Genomic DNA, 15,814 nt, shown 5'->3' on the forward strand with positions numbered 1-15,814 from the left:
AATCACTTGGTGGGTTATATAGGGGGAGAGATTTCATTTCATGGTCTATGATATATTTAATGATAAAAAAACATTTTATTTCTTAAATCGGTAATATCAGAAAAAAAATCTAAATTTATTTTATTTAGTATATATTAATTATTATAATAAGATAAATTTTGATTATTTTAAACTAATTTTTATTGTTATCAAATATTTTTTATTTTTAAATAAATAATTAAAAATTAAATTAAGTATTAACAAAAATATTTAATAATAAAAAAGTAATTAAAATAATTTAAATTTATTTTATTTAATATTTATTAATTATTTATTGTTATAATAGTTAATGATAATAATTAATAAATATTAAATAAGATAAATTTTGATTAATTTTTTATTTATATTAATTTATATTTTTGTAAACAAAATAATAAGAATCTTTGTAGCTATCTATTACATTAAAAGTCAAATGCGCATTAAATGCTGATTAGAATTTATTAGGCATTTGAGTTTTTTTCTATATATATAAAGTATATGTGCTATTTCTTGAGAAGATTTTTACTATATATATATATATTGGAAAGAAAATAAAGAGCTCATCACTCCTTTAATAGTTGGAATCTTGTGGGCGGGAGGAGGTCGTGGCTGTATTACACTCTAGAAATTATTGTACTTTAAATTAATACTTGCATGGGCGCATCTGTTAATTACATCTGTTGTATATATATATCTGCACAAGAAAAATGTTTTCTGAAATAAAATTAAGGGTAGAACAGTGGAGCACAAATATAGCTCATAGCTTAGCGTGCTATAGAATTATAGATGTCCGTTGGATTTATTTTTATCATTTAAACATAAATAAATAAATACGTTATAAATTAAAACAAACACATAAAAAAGATGTCCAATGAATCACTAATGATGATCTCATCTTATGCTACTCAAACGTTTTTTATGCAGTCCTTGTTATTTAATTAAGAGGTTAATTTTAATATATTAATAATAATTTTAAGAGAAATATTGTCCGAATAATTTTTTTTACAATAAAAATTAAATGTTTTATCCTTTTTTATTTGTTATCAATTATTTTTAATATCAAGTAAAAAGTGTTTGAAAAAATATATAAAATAGTATACATAACATTATTTTAATTTTAAAGTGATGGATATAAAAAAAATAAATTTTAATATAAACATGTTTATACTGAAAAAGTTTTCAAATGCACCATTATGCTGATATTTAAATAATTTTTAATTATTAATTTTAATTATAAAAAATATATATAATATATATTATTAAAATTAATAGTTAAAACTCATTGAAACATTAGTATATTGATATACTTAAAAGCTTTCTTATGCAGTATACAATAGGAAATTAGGAATAACTATGGATCACAAGATTGATGTGAAGTTTAGAGTTGAGATTTGATAGTACGTATGACACGCAGGCGCAGGAAAGAGTATAGGTGCATGAATAACACGTGCACTAAAGAGCCTGCTATGTGCTATCCAATGCACATCAACCCTTCAACGCCTACTCCTTACGGACTTCGAAATCGTTTCACCCACGTGACTTTAATAGCTCTATAATTTAAGGTGAAGTAGCCGTTCACAATTATTATTGACTATAAACAGAAAGAGAAGGATAATAAAAAAATAAATTGAAATAAAAATAAAAATAAAAATATAGTTATTAGTAAAAAATAATTATTTTCGATGAAAGAAGTTTATTCAAGAATTAGTAAAGAAGCATTCATAAGGAAGTTTATATCGAAGAAGTCTTATGTTTGGAAACATCAAGTAAAAGTCTAATTAGTTGAGCAAGTTAACAAGTTATTTGATAAAGAAATTTGAAGATCTTGAATTTCAAAAGTTGTCTTTTAGCCGTTACATGATCAAACAAGAAAGGAGGAACAGTTACCCACATTTTTATACACATAAAAGTCACATTTCGATTCGATCAGTCAGGAGATGACTATAAATAGAAGAAGGCTCGAAGATATAAATGTTGGAATTTCATTTTAGAAATAACTAATGCACACTCACATTCCAGCGACTTTCTGAGTCTGCTTCGTGTCAAATTTCTGTAAGGTTCCTTCCACTTGTTTTTTATTTCATTTACCTTTTCTGCAAATTTTACTTTCCTTGCAAATTTAGCTTTCAAATAACATTTAATTTTCTTGTTCAAATTTATATTCTCGCATTGTTATTTTCGAATTCAAAGTCCTTTGATCTAATCAAAGGCATTTTATTGCTTTATTTTAAATTCAATGCAAAACATTTCAAATTCAGTGAAGTTTTATTCTCAAAGTCTTTATGTTTTTGGTATTTTTCTTTAAATCTCGTCTAATACAAGGGTCTTTGATGCACTTATAGAAACTTGGTACTCACAAAAGAGGAATATGTTTTGCTTCCAGACCATTAGAATCGAACCACCATCGATTTGCTAAAAATTGACAAAACAAATTGGCACACCCGGTAGGACAATTTTTAATTGAAGTGTGTCAAATATTTTGGTGTCACTTAGTGTAGTGAAAATAGGAGTTATGGGGTTAGAATTTTACATGCATTGAAAAATTACTCAATGTGTATATTCTTGACTTAGCCCATTTAGCTGAGAGAGTTCGGCAAGTAGAAATTCTGAAAAAAGAAAAATATAAAAATGAAAGAAGGTTGAAGAGCAAAGCTTTCTCTCGTAAGGAGAAAGTTTTCTATGTGGTCATGGAATCCTCTGATGAGGAGTTTGATATGGAGGCAGAAGTTGATTTGGCTAAACTTAGTAAAAATGCCATCCTTATGTTTGTTCTTTACTTAAGAAAATTTCCAACCATGAGAAGTCGAATGATTCAAAATTGAAAAGTGGAAAAAGATATAGTTTTGATATTTCGAAATCTGATCAGATTTTTGATGTGTTGCTTAAAGATAAATAGTTAATTTTACCTGAAAGCAAAACTTTGCTTTCAGTGAAAGATTTAAAAGGGAAACCTTATTGTAAGTTTCACCAAGCAACTAGTCATTCGACTAATAATTGTGTTCGTTTCAAGGATTTGATACAAGAAGCCATCATGGAAGGACAGTTGAAATTCAATGACAATAAAAAAGAGATGAAAGTTGATTTTGATCCTTTTGATAGTGAAGCTAGTTTGCTGAACCATATTTTGGAGTAAATATGGTTGGAATGTCTTATGATTTTGATATGACTCTAGGAAGCTTTGAGTCAGATGTCCGATTTGTATACCCTGGAGCAAGAGATGGGTTGTTGGATGTTCTGGTGCAGCAAAAGTTAAAAGATTGGGACATACTTCTGTATCCTCGATGCAATGCAGTTTTTTATGCTGAACCTGCAACAATTTTTGAGAAGAAAAGGATGAAGAAGAAGTTGGCTCATAGAGAATAACAGGCCCGTTAAAAAAAAACCTTTTCGACGAATGGAAGGGCAAAGTTCTAGAGGTCTTCAGAAAAGTACTATAGCGCCTATCAACAATTCTCAAGCCATTAGTGTACAGTGGATTCGAAACTGTCAAGAGTTTTGGAACAGGGATGCTCATTAAAAGCGTAACCCACAGTGGGGGCATAAGGTCCTCTTCGAGGTCGATATCCTTTCTTTCACGGCCGAGTCAGAGGGTATCAAAGGGGCAGAGGAAGAAGGAGACGACAGGCATCCAAGTTGTTTCCAGTCCACAAAGTCAAGGGGGCAACACCTTCTGTGTATTCTCGAATAGTTTTTCTGACTGATGGAGAGACGTGTCCAAAGGGAGTTCCCTCCTTTGTGGAGTTGGATAAAGGAAAAGTAGTGGTTGTTGCTTCATATGGTGACAAAGATAAGGTTGCTAGTTTATGAAGATTACTTCGAAGAAGGGGAAGATGAAATGGTCAGTACCATTTCGATTATACCAAGTGAATATTTGGGTGAATATGAGGGTAATCCAGTTGAGGATTATGATGTAAATGATGAGGAAGTCTTTTTGTTCATTCGATATGAGGATGAACCCGGTTATTTTCAAAGGCCTTCTGAGAAGCAAAAATCTCATTTACACCCACTTCACATTACTGCAACTATGAGTAGGATTAAAATAAACAAAATTTTGATCGATGGAGGAGCAGCTATTAGCCTTCTACTCGAGAGGATGTTGATGAAGGTGGAAAAATACCCTGATGATCTAATTCCTACTAACATTGCTGTGACAGATTACAGTAGTGTTTCAACTCCTGCTAAGGGGTTGGTTACTCTTGGGGTAAAGGTTGGATCTTCTGATCAAAACACTGTCTTTGTAGTGGTGTCTTCGAAAGCTAGTTATAATGCTTTACTAGGGCGAGATTGGATTCATGCTGTTGGGGCTGTACCATCCACTGTGCATCAGAGTATCCCTTTTTGGACAGATAATGAAAACCCTGAAGTAGTTAAGGCTGATTCAAATCTATACGTCGAACAGTTGCATGTTGATTTCAGGGTGTATAATTCAAAACTAAAACCTTTGAATGTTGATAGAGTTTTGAATTCTTTCAATTGTAAAGGCTGTTATCTGACATCAGAAGGTTTGAGTGTGAAGCTTTGTTATCCACAACTCAGTATTCCTCCGACTAGGTGGGATTGTTCTACATAAATTCGAGGACGGTCTTCGATGGCAAGTGAACAAGATGTCTCAGATTATCTGATAACTTTAAATAAATATTTAAGTAATTTTCTTCCAATAGAAAATAAAAGTGATTCTTTTGATGAAGTTGAGTCATGTAGGAAAGTAGTTTCATCTTCTTCTGATAATGTAGGCTCGACCCCTTCGTTCAAATTTAGTCATGGTTTAAGTTCTTTCTGTTCCTACAATGATAATAATGTTGTCAATCAAACTGCTGCTGTTATAGCAGAAGTACATTGTATTGAAAATAAAGCTGTTTTTAATTTAGAAAATGATCAAGTTTGTTTCAATCCTAATGAATCCATTGATCTATCTTTTGATTGTATCTATGATTTGGAATCGTTGGGTTTTAAAAAGTATTCGGTATAAGATGGTGAAAATGCGAAAGGTTTTGAGTTTCAAGATCCTTTAGAGGAGATTAATTTGGGATCTGTTGATGATGTTCGAATTACTTACATATGTAAAAACCTTCCAGTCCCATTTTGAATTGAATTATATCATCTTTTGCTCAAATTTAAAGATTATTTTGTTTGGGATTATTATGAGATGCCTGGTCTTGATCGTTCTTTAGTGGAACATCGACTAGCATTGAAATCGAATGCTCAACCCATAAAGCAAACGCCTCAACCATTGCTCCTGAGATTAATCAAAAGATAAAAGAAGAATCTGAACGCTTGATTAAGGCAAAATTTATTCGCACCGCACGTTATGTTGAATGGGTTTCGAACATCATCCCTATGATGAAGAAAAATAGGAAACTGAGAGTGTGCATTGATTTTCGAGATTTGAATAATGCCACTCCAAAAGATGAATATTTTATGCCTATAGCAGATATGTTAATTGATTTTGCTGCGGAAAATGAAATTTTAAGTTTTATGGACGATTATTCGAGATATAACCAGATCTTTATTGTAGATGATGATGTGTCTAAAACTGCTTTTCGATGTCCTGGGGCATTAGACACATATGAATGGGTTGTTATGCCCTTCGGTTTGAAAAATGCTGGTGCGACATATCAACGTGCCATGAATACTATTTTTCATGAGTATATTGGAAATTTTATGGAAGTATATATCAATGATGTTATGGTTAATTCGAATTCTGTGACTCAACACATCGATCATTTGAGAAAATCATTTATTATTATGCGGAAAAAGGGATTAAAAATGAATCCTTTAAAGTGTGCATTCGGTGTATCAGTCGGAAATTTTTTAGGATTTGTTGTCATAAAAAAAGGATCGCTATCGATAAGGGTGAGGCCGATGCAATCTTGGCGTTATCCCCTCCTAAAACAAAGAAAGAAGTGCAATCTTTTCTTGAAAAAATTAACTATCTTAGAAGATTCATATCGAATCTTTCAGGTCAAACTCGAGTATTCGCACCTTTGGTAAAACTTAAAAATGAATCTTAGTTCTAGTGGACATCAGAACATCAAGAGGCTTTTGAAACACTTAATGATTATTTGTCCAGAGCACCAGTAATGGCAAACGTTCGTCCTCATGAGCCTTTAAAATTGTATATTTTGGCGTCCACGGATACGATTGGGTGTATGTTGCATCGAGATGATGAAAATGGACATGAACGAGCCATTTATTACCTTAGTCGTGTATTAACTGATACAGAGACAAGGTATTCACCTATTGAAAAATTGTGTTTATCTCTTTACTATGCTTGCACAAAGTTAAAGTATTATATGGTCACCAAACTTGTGAAAGTAATTGCACAAACTAATCTAGTTAAATATATGTTGACCTATCCAATGTTGAGAGGTCGATTAGGGAAATAGATGTTGGCTTTAATAGAATTTGATCTGCAATATAGCCCAGCAAAGGCTGTGAAAGGTTAAGTCATTGTAGATTTTCTAGTAGATCATTCAAAAAATCTGAATGACCGACGGGAAAACGTAATTGATGTTCACGTTGATTACTGTAGGTTGTATTTTGATGGTTCAAAACATACAAATGGTGCTGGAGTAGGGATTTTAATTATTTCACCAAATGGAGTTCCATCAGAATTTTTGTTTGAATTAAAATACCCTTGTTTACGTCGATTACTGGAAGTTGTATTTTGATGGTTCAAAACATAAAAATGGTACTGGAGTAGGGATTTTAATTATTTCACAAAACGGAGTTCCATCAGAATTTTTGTTTGAATTAAAATACCCTTGTTCGAATAATGTGGCTGAGTATGAAGCTTTAATATTAGGCATGGAAATTTTGATCGGAAAAGGGGCTCTGGAAGTTCAAATACTTGGGGATCCTCAGTTAGTTTTAAAGTAGTTGTCGAAAGAATTTAGATGTAATAATTAGAAATTACAAAAGTATTTGGCAACAGCATGGGAATTGTTAACTTCTTTTTGGAATGTCTCATTAGTTCATATACCGAAAATATAGAACGAAATTGCGAATGAGTTTACTCAAATCGCTTTGAGATATAAGATATCCCCAGAGACACTAAGAAAGCTGGAAAAAAAAATCGACTGATTTTAGCGCCTATTGATGAGAGGGAGGCTTTGTGTTTGGATTAAAGGGAAGATGATGATTGGAGAAAAATTATTGCTGATTATTTAAAAGTTCCCAATGTTCTAGTTAATAGGAAGATAAAGTTGAAAGCGATGAACTTTGTCTTGATGGCTAATAAGTTATATAAGAAATGAATTGATGGAAGCCTCTCGAGATGTTTAGGTCAAGCTGATATGGATGTTGCTTTAGGGGAAGTATATAGAGGCATATGTGGGGCCCATCAGGCTGGGGCGAAAATAAAATGGGTGTTGCATCGAAATCATGTCTATTGGCTTTCTATGATTAAGGATTGCATCGACTATGCAAAAGCATGCCAAGAATGCCAACGTCATGGAGTGGTACAATAGATACCAGCATCTGAATTACATTCGATTATTAAACCTTAGCCTTTTCGAGGGTGGGCTTTAGATTTGGATTGATACAACCTCCGTCGTCAAAGAATCATAAATTTATTTTGGTAGCAATTGATTATTTCACGAAGTGGGTGGAAGCTATTCCCTTAATAGTGGCTGGACAAAATGAAGTGATAAATTTTATCGAGGAATATATAGTTCATCAATTTGGAATCCCCCAAACCTTGAGCACTGATCAAGGAACTATGTTCACAAACCAGCGAATTAAGAATTTTGCAGCTTTGAGAAACATTAATATGGTTACTACAACTCCATATTATGCGCAAGTCAATGGACAAGTCGAGGCGGAAAACAAAATATTGATCAATTTGATCAAGAAACAAATTGGTAGTAGACCTCGAACTTGGCATGAAACTTTGAGTCAAGTATTGTGGGCCTATCGAAATTCACCAAGAGGGTAAACAGATACCTCTCCTTATAAATTGGTGTATGGGCATGACGCAGTTTTACCATTAGAGATTAATCTCAACACATTAAGAATTTTGAGACCAGACAACTTGCCAGTTGATGATTATTGGAATGCAATGTACAATGAGTTGAATGATCTAGGCTCAGAGCGCATTTTAGCACTTGAAAATATGATTCGACAAAAAGAGAGTGTTGCCCAAAATTATAATCGTCGAATAAAAGAGAAATGTTTTAGTATAGGAGAATTGGTTTTAAAAGTTGTGTTGCCAATGGAAAAGAAGTATAGGTTTCTTGGAACATGATCTCATACTTGGGAAGGACCTTTTCAAGTGATTGATTTATATTCTGGAAACGTGATTAAATCAATAAATGGAAAATATTTGAAACAATATCGATGTATGTAGGATCAAGAGTAAGAACATATATATATATATATATATATATATATATATATATATATATATGAAGTTATTGTCATAACAAAAGTTTCAAACGGATGGAACAAAAGATGCTAAAAGATCTTGAAGTTCAGAATGAAGCTGTACCCTTTCACTCTCCAGAGTAGTATAATTTTTTATTTGTATGTGTTCCTCACTTTGAGCATGATTGAGTAGTATAATTTTTTAGCCAGTTTTTGCTCGATTCGGGCTAGCTCTATCTCGAGATCTTCTTCTTGTTTGTTATAATAAACTTGAGCAGTGAGGGCTTGGGTGACTCTTAAATTATACTCTTGGTAGGAATCTTTCATTGCTTGAAGAACTGCATTGACATTCTCTGACTCAGTTTTGATCTTAGCTATTTTTTCTTGGCTTTCTGCAACTTATCTTGAACAGTGATGCAGCTATTTGGGATTCTTGTAAATCTCTTCACTATAGAAGAGAGTGCAGGGAGAACCTGGATTTCAAGGGAAGAACTCAAAATATTTGAGAGAAGAAAATTCAGATTCGAATGACTAGTCCATTATGAAGGAGTATATGTCAAAAGTTTCAGAAGATTGGATAGTTGTTGAAAAATGTGTTGATTGAGTTTAGAAGGAAAGTTGGATGATGAAGGGATTGTAGGAATGAGAGTTGAGATAGGCACTTCCCCCTCTTGAACAATGTCTGTTAAAACTGCTATAAGTTTAGCTAGTTCTGTGTGCGAAGGTGTGGAGATGATGTCAGGTATCTCACCAAATGGTTTTGGACCATGTGAGGAAGAAAGTTCAATGGTTATTTCTAGACTTAAAATTCTTCTAGGAGAAGGGACGATTTTTGCATCAGGGTTCTGTGCAACAATAGATAATTCAGGGCTCTATGCAATAGGAAATGTGTGAAGGGCATCAGCTTGAATTGGGGAAGGAGGATCTTTAATGAGTTGATCTTCTGGTGGAAAGGATTGATCTTGGATCAAATCAACCAGAATTTGTGTTTCAGGCAAAATAATTTAGATGGGCTCAGCAGAGATTACAGTTTGGGCAGAGGAGTGAAAATCTTGTTGTTTTAGTCTTGCTTGACCCCCTTGAGTTTTTGATTCAGGGTTAGATGAAGGAACAGAAACGGACTGAGCAGTTTTTTCGATCTGAAATAAAAAAGAGGTGTTCTATAAATTATGTTTTTTATTTATGTGAGAAACTCAAAATGAGCCTAAGATTACCTGGATGAATTTTCTTCGAATTAGATGAGGGAATGTATTTCCTTCTGAATCACCTTTCGAGTTAGAAAAAGCAGCAAAGATGTTTGTTTGAATTAGCTATTAATTTTCATCGGAGGAATCTTCACTTGATGATTGAATCTGATAATGATTAAAAGGGCAATCCATCAAGATGTGTTTGCATAAACATAAAAAATTTTAGATGCTTGATTAAAACATTACCTTTTTGGTGGATCTTGTAGGAACTTTTCGAAGTTTCTTTTGTGGTTGTTTTTGTTGTGCTGCAGTTTCAGTTTTTCTTTTCAAAGTTCTTTTTGGTGAATTTTCGGCAACTGTAATAGTCTTGATGGTTGAGTCCTTGATCTTTTCGAAGGTGCGACTATATTGGAAAAAGTATGTAGTCCACCATTCGAAAAAGGACTTTGTGATGTATGAACTACGCTCGTAAATGAGATAGGTGTACTTTTCTTTTTGTTGTTGGTTAGTGGAGAGACAGAGGTCAATCTCTTCTTTTGAAACCAGTTTAATATGACAGAAAGGATGATTGTTTCGAGGAATAGGAATTGGAATGGATTGGGAGAATCCCAAATGCCTAACAATGTAATGTGGAGCATAGAGAGTTACCTTAAATTGTTCCTTTTTGTATTGAGGCAGTCCAGTTAGAATCACTTGAACAGCAAACAAATTTGACCAATTCTTGTTGGCAATCTCATTTTCTTGGTCATCGGAGGAAAAAAAAGGCGTTCGAAACAAGGGGGACTACAGCTTCGACACAGGAGAGGGGTAAAATTCAGATTATTGTTGTTGAAATTTTTGTAGGAGTGAAAAAGGGAGAAACAACCCAAAAAAGGTCCTCAGTTGACTTGGCGTCTTTGAAGTTTGGTTGAAGAGGGGCCAAACAAAATCCTTCGATAAATTATTTTTCAGTTGTAATGCTCTCCTCTTTTGGCATGAATTTCTCAAACACAGCATTCATCCAGAGTTGGAGAAGCCAGAGAGGCCCTCCTACATTAATTAGAGAGTTAACTCGAAGACAGTCAACTAAGTGGCTAAGTTCCTCGAACAAGTGTCCTAGGAGTAACTTTGCCAAATTAAATCTATAACCCTCATGTAAGAGGGCAGCCAAAGGAAGAAACAACTTCTGCATTTGAACACTTCGGGAGCAGAAGATAATAGCGTTCAACCAATAGAACAAAAATGCAATATGCTCATCATCAGTCACAGGCTCATTCTCTTGTCCCATGTTTTGAGCAACAAAGTCACTGTAAAAAGTTCTGTAGACTATCTTATAATCTCGACTTGGTTGTGCATCGAAGGTTAGTTCTGGAAATCTTAATGGAAGACCAGTAATAGCTACTACATCAAGCAAGGAAAGTCCAATCATTTTGCAAGGAAGATGGAAGTTGTTTGTGATTTTATTCCAGAAATTTACGACTGCCTGATCATCCAATGGTGAGCCATAGGTGTGAAATGGGAAAGTCGAAGGAGTTCTTGGATACAAAGGTCTTTCCAAGCAACACTCTTTTTTTATTTAAGGCGCTTGTGCCAAGCTCGGAAGTCAGCTCTCCAAGGAGTAATTTTAGGTTTATTCTTGAAGAATTTTTGCTGAATAATGAAAGGAGCGATAAGGAGATTTTTTTTGATGAGCAAATCTTCTTCTTTTACATTAGGGAAGAAGTTGAGACGCTTTTTGGCTCGTTCCAAGGCTTGAATAGAGCCAACGAAATAGTGGATTTCACCATCGATAGTAAAGGGGATGAGGATCCTTTTATCATCGAGTTGTGGCTGAGGGTCTTCAATAATCTCATTATTAATCTAGTTGAGTATTTGCAAGGTTGGGGGAGCTTGATCACGAACCATAGGACCTTTGCCCTTGTCTTGGACAGCAGACGCATCATGGTAAAAAAATGGTAGATTGAGAAATTGGTAGTAAGATTGAAGTTGCAGAACAGAAAGTTCAAAGAAGAAGAAGAAATTAAAGTCTTAGAGAGTAAAATTCAAAAAGTGAATCGACAGTAAAAAATTTAATTTTAAAAGCAAGGGTGTTTTGAGCTGTTTCGCAAGACGAAATTCAAAAATTGAGATAACTTTCTGAGAGATCATGGAAAATGTGTCGAACGGACAAGAGTAAACGGAAGAAAGTAAATGCTATTTATTATTTAATTAATTGCTTCCCGTTAATAGCATATTTAGAATTAAGTGTTTCCTTTTCAAAATGATTTCGAAAGTAACACATTAATCTTATGGCGCAATTTGTTAGTTGAAAATAATTATTTTCGATGAAGGAAGTTTATTCGAGGATTAGTAAAGAAGCTTTTGAAAGGAAGTTTATATCGGAGAGGTCTTGTGTTTGGGGACATCGAGTAAAAGTCTAATTGGCTGAGCAAGTTAACAAGTTATTTGACAAAGCAGTTTAAAGATCTTGAATTTCAAAGGTTGTCTTCTATCTGTTACATGATCAAGAGCAAGAAAGCGGGAACAGTTTACCCACGTTTTTACACATGTGAAAATCACATTTCAATTCGATCAGTCAGGAGATGGCTATAAATAGAAGAAGGTTCGAAGATATAAAGGTTAGAACTTCATTTCAGAAATTACTCACGCACACTCACATCCTAGCGACTTTCTGAATTTGTTTTGGGTCAAATTTTTGTAGGGTCCTTCCACTTATTTTTATTTTCCATTTACCTTTTCTGCAAACTTTATTTTTCTTACAAATTTAGTTTTCAAGCAACATTTAATTTTCTTGTTCAAATTTACGTTCTCGCGTTGTTATTTTCGAATTCAAAGTCCTTTGATCTAATCGAAGGCATTTTACTGTTTTATTTTTAATTCAATGCAAAACATTTTAAATTCAGTCAAGTTTTTTTTCAAAGTCTTTATGTTCTTGGTCTTTTTCTTTAAATATCATCTAATACGAGGGTCTTTGATGCACTTATAGAAAACTGGTACGTACTCACAAAAGAGGAATAGATTTCGCTCCAAAACCATTAGAATCGAACCACCATCAATTTACTAAAAATTGATAAAATAATATTAAAATTGAAAAAAAAATTGAAAGACGTAAGTGAAGAATATAACGATAAAAGAATATGACACAAGAACAGTAAAGATATAGTACGTAATTTTTACCGGAGCTACTTAGACTAATTTTTAAAATAACATCATAAAACTATTTTTTTTAATTTAAATTGATAGAAAAAATAATTTTATGACTTAATTTCAAAATTTTTATGATTAAAATATCTAAAATTTGATCTTTATTGAACTCAAAATAAAAATATAAGTAAAAGACAAATAAAAAATATATGCAAAAATTTAAATAAATTCAAAGAGTGAAAAATTTATGTTTGAAAGAATATATTAAAAATATAATCATTTATACGTATCTTCTCTATTAATTTAAACTTTTGATAAAAATAATTTTATAACAAATAATTAAAATTTAATTAAAAAAATTTAAATCGTAAAAAAATACATTTTCATTCGAACAAAAAGCCAAAAATAAAAAAACATATTTACTCTTATTTTTACTCTATATGGTAAGTTTAAATATTAATAATAAGCGCAGCGGTCATGTAAATACACTTTTTATTTTGAAATGGTAGTAAAAGTAGTCAAATATAGATTTATAGAGGTATAGAGTGATTTATTGTGATATGAGTGCTGTTCATACCCTGGCCCAATACAAAGGCCCAGGTCCAACTAAAAGGCCTAATCTAAGGGATTAGAGCCTAGCTAAGTGCCGACCTTCACATAAAAAGTCGGTGTTAACCACGACTTGGTCTGAAGAGGTCGGATGTGAGATTAGCTGGCAGATAAACACTCATTCAAATGGGTAACCGCCCCTAAAATCTCTCTAACCGCCTCATAAAGCCATATCTTAACCTCCCCAAGATAATAGGGACGGTTACCATCCTAAAGATACGGCACTACACCAACGGTGGTTATTGGCTCACCACTATAAGTACACTGACACCCCTCAGATATTTCTAAGTCCAATACTCTCTAGACCTGCTTACACTCTTGCTAACTTAGGCATCGGAGTGTCTTTGCAGGTACCACCCCCCATTCACGCGCGCGCACAAGTTGGACGGAGCCTCCCGAGTTGCGGACCTACCTGGAGTTCTCCTCCATCACACACTTGGGCCGCCAAACGCCATTGGCCGTATTAATCTCCGGTTACCTACCGCCACATTGGCGCCGTTGCCGGGAACCCGCGAGATCATCCCACGATGGCAGATAGATCCCATGAAGAAGGCCATGTCGAAACAGATTCTGAACAAGAGAATCTAGACATGGGAAATGGTAATGAAGACAATGACCAGCATAGAGAGGGTACCTCCGGAGTAAAGAATCCGAAGGTAAATTCCTCAGATGGGCGTGAATCAGAAAAGGAGGGACCATCCCACGTAGCTGAACTAATAGGATTGGTTCATAGCCGCCTGGAGCAATTGGAGCAAGAGCGGGAGAAACAAAAGGAAACCGAAAGGTACCTTAAAGAGGAGATGGAGCGGCGAAAAGAGTTAGAAAGAAAACTCTTACAGCTAGAATCCTCCCTCAAGAACTCCCGCGACGAAGGCGAAGACCAACTCCCGGGCGGAGAAGATCCCTTCAGCGAGGACATAATGAGGGCAAAAGTTCCAAGGAACTTCAAAAGCCCTGATATGGACCTCTATGATGGAACTACGGATCCAAAGCATCACCTTAGCAACTTCAAAAGTCGGATGTATCTAGCTGATGCCTCCGACGCTACGAGATGCAAGGCTTTCCCGACCACTTTATCGAAAGCAGCGATGAAGTGGTTCGATAGCCTTCCCCCGAGATCCATCACCAGCTTTGAAGACCTCTCAAGGAAGTTCTTGATGAGGTTCTCAATTCAGAAGGATAAAGTAAAACATGCACCGAGCCTCCTGGGAGTAAAACAGGAGGTCGGGGAATCTCTACGAGCCTATATGGAAAGGTTCAATAAGGCATGTTTAGAGATCCAGGACCTGCCCACAGAGGCAGTAATAATGGGGTTAGTCAATGGACTCAGGGAAGGTCCCTTCTCACAATCCATATCTAAAAGACACCCCGTTTCTCTAAGTGATGTACAAGAAAGGGCCGAGAAGTACATCAACATGGAAGAGAACGCAAAGCTAAGAGACCTGAGTTCACGACCTGGACCCACTTCCTCCTCTCGGGAGAGAGAAAGGGAAGTCAAAAAGAAGGAAGAACTCGGTCTCGAGAGGCCCAGGAAGTATCACTCTTATACTCCTCTAAAGACTTCTATAGTGGACGTATACAGAGAGATTTGCAACACTGAAAGGCTGCCACCCCCAAGACCTATTAAAAATAAAAAAGGGGGAAGTCGCAGCGAGTATTGCGAGTACCATAAAATATATGGTCACTCCACCAACGACTGTTACGACCTCAAAAATGTGATAGAAAAGCTGGCTAGAGAAGGTCGGCTTGACAGATATCTCATGGAGAGGTCGGACACCCATGGAAAGAGAAAGCGAGATGATATGGACAGGAGAGATCCTCCACCACAGACCCCTGAGAGACACATCCACATGATCTCAGGAGGATTTGCGGGAGGTGGAATCACCAAATCTTCTCGCAAAAGACATCTCAAAAGAGTCTATCAGGTCGGGGATGAGACACCCGACCTCCCCACTATATCATTCACTAAAGAGGATGGGCAAGGGATAATCCCCGGGCATGACGATCCCGTGGTGATAACTATGATCCTAGCCAACGCCCATCTCCACAGAACCCTAGTAGACCAAGGAAGCTCGGCGGACATCCTTTTCAAGCCCGCCTTCGACAAGCTAGGGTTAGATGAAAAAGAGTTGAGAACTTATCCCGACACCCTATATGGGTTAGGGGATACGCCAATAAAGCCGCTGGGATTTTTACCCCTTCACACCACCTTTGGAAAAGGGGAAAAATCAAGGACTCTGAGCATAGACTTTATAGTCATCGATGAAGGGTCAGCCTACAATGCCTTAATCGGCAGGGCTACCCTTAATCGTCTTGGAGCAGTGGTATCAACTCCTCACCTCTGCATGAAATTTCCGACTTCAGGGGGAATAGCAACGGTGAGGGGAGATCAAAAATTGGCAAGGAAGTGCTATAATGAAAGTCTAAATCTGAGAGGAAAGGGCAAAGAAGTTCACACCATAGAGCTGGGCGGCACAAGGACCAGAGAAGAGCTACGACCCCAGCCGGGAGGA

Source organism: Arachis stenosperma, chromosome 8 (genome assembly GCF_014773155.1).
Source record: "Arachis stenosperma cultivar V10309 chromosome 8, arast.V10309.gnm1.PFL2, whole genome shotgun sequence".
In the NCBI taxonomy this organism is placed as follows: Eukaryota; Viridiplantae; Streptophyta; class Magnoliopsida; order Fabales; family Fabaceae; genus Arachis; species Arachis stenosperma.